This window comes from Marmota marmota, unplaced genomic scaffold, assembly GCF_001458135.2.
Source record: "Marmota marmota marmota unplaced genomic scaffold, marMar, whole genome shotgun sequence".
NCBI lineage: Eukaryota > Metazoa > Chordata > Mammalia > Rodentia > Sciuridae > Marmota > Marmota marmota.
Genome location: NW_026000103.1, coordinates 3,958,690 through 3,963,772, shown reverse-complemented (window position 1 = coordinate 3,963,772; position 5,083 = coordinate 3,958,690). Strand labels below are relative to the sequence as shown.

The following is a 5,083-nucleotide window of genomic DNA, read 5'->3' as shown; positions in this document are numbered from 1 at the left end:
GTAATACAATATTATTGACCATCGGTATCATGTTGTATAGCCAATCTCTAGAGCTAATTCATATTACTAAATATTATACCATGTCCTCAGTCCCCGGTGATAATTCTAGACTTTGGTTTTCTGAATTTGACTATTTGATATCTCAAATAAATGAAGTCATACAGTACTTGTTTTTTCCTATATGGCTTATTTCGCTTGTTCCCGAGGTCCACCCATGTTTTCACACATTACAGAATTTCCTTCTTTGGTAAGGCTGAATGGTATTCTATTGTACATACACGCTACCCTTTCCTTATCCATCCTTATGTTGACGATGTTGAACTTGTTTCCATATCTTGCTATTGTGAATAGTACTGCAATGAACATGAAAGGGCTATTATCTCTTCAAAATCCTGATTTCAGTTTCTTGGATACATATGCAGTAGTGGGATTGTGGGATCTTATGGTAGTTTTATTTTTAATTTTTGAGGAGCCTCTGTATTTCCTGTAGTGGCTGCACCATTTTGTATTCCCACTGGTCTCTCTCATGTCCTCTGTGAGTGAGGGAAAGTGTTCCCCTCCAGAGGGATGGGCTGGCTGAGAAATAAAAGAGAAAATAGTACTACGAAATAGCCACAGGACACAGAAATAGTTTCAGAGCCTGGGCAGTGATGGGCCAAGCTGACCAAAAGGATACAACTTCTAACAAAGAAAGGAGCCTGGGCCTGGTTTATTTATATCGGAATAGATCAAAGGGATTCGATGGAAAGGTCTTCACACAAACAGGATAGAGGTGGGGGCAGGTAGGCTGCTCAGTTCATCTCTGGTGTTGTATGGGACCTTCCTGGGCAGAGCTGACTGGGAGTTCACGCATATGGGGCCATCTTGACAGTGGGATTGCTGTTCTAAGTTCCCAAATACCAGATCTTCCCCCTCAGTGGCTTCAATGCTGAAAAGGTCCACATATATTTCATGGGTGGCTTCCTGCACACCAGCAGTGTGCAAGAGTTTAATTTCTCTACATCCTTGCCAAAAAAAAAAAAAAATTTAATACTAACAATCTTAATAAGTGAGGTGATATTTCATTGTAGTTTTGATTTACATTTCTGTGATTATTAGTAATGATGAACATTTTTTCATATACCTGTTGTTCAGTTGAGAAATGTTTCTTCAAGTCTTTAGTCCATTTTCTAATCAGGTTGTTAGTTTTGGGGGTTTTGTTGTTGTTATTGAACTTTATGTGCTGATAAATTTTAAAATCTTTACTCCACATCAGGTATATGGTTTGCAAATATTTTATCCCATTCTTTTGTGTCATATCCATGAAATCATTGCCAAGACCAATGCCATGAGGCTTCCCCCCCCCTCATCTTCTTCTAGGAATTTCAATTTCAGGTCTTCTGTTTAAGACTTTAATCCATTTTGAGTTCATTTTTGTGTACGGAACATGCTCAGGGTCCAATTGCATTGTTGTACATGTGGGTATCCACTTTCCCCCAATTTTGTGGAAGAAACTATCCTTTCCCCATTGTGTATTGTTGGCACCCTTGTCAAAGATAATTTGACTATCTATGCATGAATTTATTTCTGTACTATTTCCTATGCTTTTCAGCATAAACAATATGTATATCATAGTTCTATAAGTGGAAAACAGTTGAATTCAGTGATTGCATTAATTGTGTGTATCATATCATGCACATTTACTCCTTGCTGTTTCTGTTCCTTATCCAAAAAGCATTAAGTTACTATGCTTTGCCATCAGATGCAGAGGCACCATATGTGGTTTTCTGTACAGCTTTCCCTGTGACTTAAGCTTTCATTCCCACTGCTTCTTCTTTTTTTAAAAAAATACTTTTTGTTGTAGATGGATACAATACCTTTTTTATTTTTATTTATTTATTTGTATGTGGTGCTGAGGATGGAACCTAGTGCCTCACGCATGCTAGACAAGCTCTCCACCACTGAGCCACAACCCCAATGCTTCTTGCTTATGGAAGCCAGGTCAGGTTGCTCATGCTATGTGATTACCAATTGGATCAAAGCTTATCTCATTTACAACCTGGTGGACGACTCATAAACTCATAGAACTTGGTGGGAGAGGTCCCCTGTCTAACTGAAGGAACAATATTTCTGTTACATTTTGAACTGGAGAATATGTAGAGGATTTTCTGGTTCAGTATGAAAAAAGAGTGGAGTATTTGTACAAAAATAAGTAGAAAATCAATGGTTAAGATGGAGTTGAGAATTTGTTTTAATTATTCACAGCTTCCTGAATAGAAAAAGGTTCATTAAGGTGGTCTAAATAAATGTTTCTTGTAATCAAGGGGGTCTTCTAGTTTCTTGCTATTCATAATGTGGTCCACAGACCAGCAGCATTAGCATCATCTGGAAGCTTGTTATAAATGCAGTATCTCAGCCCAACACAAGACCTACTGAACCAGAATCTGCATTGCTGCAAGGTCTCCAGATAATGTATATGTAAGTTAAAGCTCCATTGTAGTATACCTAATGTACCAGACTTCTGTTACTTTTCAGTATACATTCTTCCTTCTACAATAATAGAATTTTAAATAGTCACACTGCTGAGTTCCCAGCTCCACATTTACTTAGCTCCTTTCTACCTGGGTGAGACTACATTCTAGCCAATGGGACACTTGGAGAAGTAAAAGGAGCTACATATGTGTCTTGCTTTTAAAATAACTAGGTCATCCCCCTGGCTGTGAGCTGCGGAGAACTGTGGCAACTACTTTGGACCCATTAGAGGGAGTCAGTCACAGGTTGAGGACTTCACAGCTACCTCCTAGTACAGGGCTGCCGTCTCTCTCTGGACTGCTGCTTTAAAGAGAAGCATGAATCTCTCATTTCAGACACTGCAAATTGAGATATCTTTAGCTCACATGGATACTAACAGTTAGATGACCAAGTAGATTGTCTCCTTAGAATTAAATATTTAACTTGTTAATAGCACTTGAATCTGTCTATTTATAATGCCTACATTGAAATAGGCATGAAATGATTAAAAAGTGGGGATAGAAATATAGCTCAGGAATTAATGATAAAATAACTTTCTGATTAATGGGCAAAGATTATCTGATATAATTCTTACCCAGAGGTTGTTTTTTTTTTTTTAATCACAAAAAGCTGGTCATAAATAAATTTTTATCCAGTCAAGATTAGTCAAGTTTTCAGGAAATTCTGAGATGTGTGTTCTCTGTCACATGATCTGTAATTTACATGATTTCACCCCTTGGATTTACATAAGCCCCCAACTATGCAAACCAGAACAGAATTAAAACCAAACTTCTCAATTTATGAAGTTTATCTTTCAAAATATGAACATTTAGTAATGTTAGTTAGATATTTCACAGTAATTCACAGTTCTACTGTGTTACAAGGAAATAACCAAATCCATGTGGGATTTGAAGCATTTTGAGACACAAACTTACTGAATTACTTGGAACCAGGATGACAAGACAAAAATTCATACCAAACCAGAGATGAAGACATTTTCCTAATCATTCTTGGCTAACAAATTTATTAATGCCTTCGTGTGGAGTTTCAAGAGGCGAAATACCAGATAAATAATACCAGATACAAAATACCAGATATATAATAATTACACGTCTCAATTGTATTTTGTGGTGTTTGTATATTTACATTTAAGAATGTTGTCAAGCCTAGCTCAGCCACCAGCTCCAGCCTTGGCTCCCTCTCATTGAGTTCCCTCCCTGGAGTGGAATCCACCAGGGGTTGCCTCTCCTGCCCTTCTGCCCATCACCCCCACTGAACAGCACCCCCAAGGGGCAGCCTACCCTGAGCCTGCCTCCCTCCATCTCATCCCTGCCAGAGGCTGCCTCTCCCCCAAGGCCATGAATCTCTTTTGATTCCTGGGAGACCTTTCTCACCTGCTAGACATCATCTTGCTACTTCTTAAAATCTGGAAGTCCTGTTTGTGCACCCGGGATTTCAGGGAAGAGCCAGGTCCTGTTTGCTGTGGTGTTCACTGCACAGTTCCTGGACCTCTTCACCAACTACATGTCAGTTTACAACACGTGCATGAAGGTGGTCTCCATAGCCAGCTCTTTCTCCACGGTCTGGATGATTTACAGCAAGTTCAAAGCCACTTATGATGGGAACCAACATACGTTCTGGGTGGAGTTCCTTGTTCCCATGGCTGTCCTGGCATTCCTGGTCAAATCATGACTTCACCCCTCTGGAGATCCTCTGGACCTTTTCCATCTACCTGTGGCCCTCTTGTCGCAGCTGTTAGTGGTGAGCAAGAGTGGCCAGGCGGAGACCATCACTCCCTGTTGGCTCTGGGCATCTAGTGCACCTTCTATCTCTTCAACTGGATCTAGTGCTACCACTTGGAGGGCTTTTTGGATCTCATGGCCCTCGTGGCCGGCCTGGTCCAGACAGTTCTCAATTGTGATTTCTTCTACCTCTATATCACCAAAGTCCTAATGGGGAAGAGTAGCGGCAGGAGTCAGAGGAAGGGGACAGAAGACAAGAGCCTTCCTGTCAGTGGTGGCTTCTTAAGGAATCTACCTTTCCCCACTCCCCATACTCACTCCTGCCAGGTTATGAGGGAAGGCAGTGGAGGACTCAAGTCTTGGGGAGCTCAGGATCTGGGCTCTTTGTAGTTTTTTTGCTTTTTAGAGAAGGAAAAAAAAATCTTCTCTCTATTTAGCTTTTGATTCTGATGAGTCCTTTCTCTTCTACTCTCTGGCCCCGATTTTTATAAACTGTTTTTGAGTGTCCTGTGGGCCAAGGCCGGGCCAGAGGTCTCTTCCCCTCCTCCTGGAGCCCCTCAGCTCCTATCCAGCTTTACCCACAGCCCCACTGGTTGCCAAACAGAAACCTGCCCACACTGCCTGCCCCACCTCTCACCATGGCCAGGACCACAGCGATTCCACCCAAGTTCCTGGGTTGGGGACAGGGAGGAAGAGAGGCCCAGGAAGTTCTTCCTGATTTTTCATAATAATTTTCCTTCCAGAATTGAGGGTTTTGGACTTTTCCTAGTTTTTGACAAATGAGGGGGACCCTGAGCTCAGGCATGGGAAGGGGTCTGGCATGAGGGTTACCACAACTCTAATGCTATGTT

At 41.2% G+C, this 5,083-nt stretch overlaps 1 pseudogene; it reads left to right on the top strand.

The window, feature by feature from the left end:
* The first annotated feature begins 3,848 nt into the window (after positions 1 to 3,848).
* LOC107156474 lies at positions 3,849 to 4,622 on the top strand (annotated as a pseudogene).
* The last annotated feature ends 461 nt before the right edge of the window (positions 4,623 to 5,083 follow it).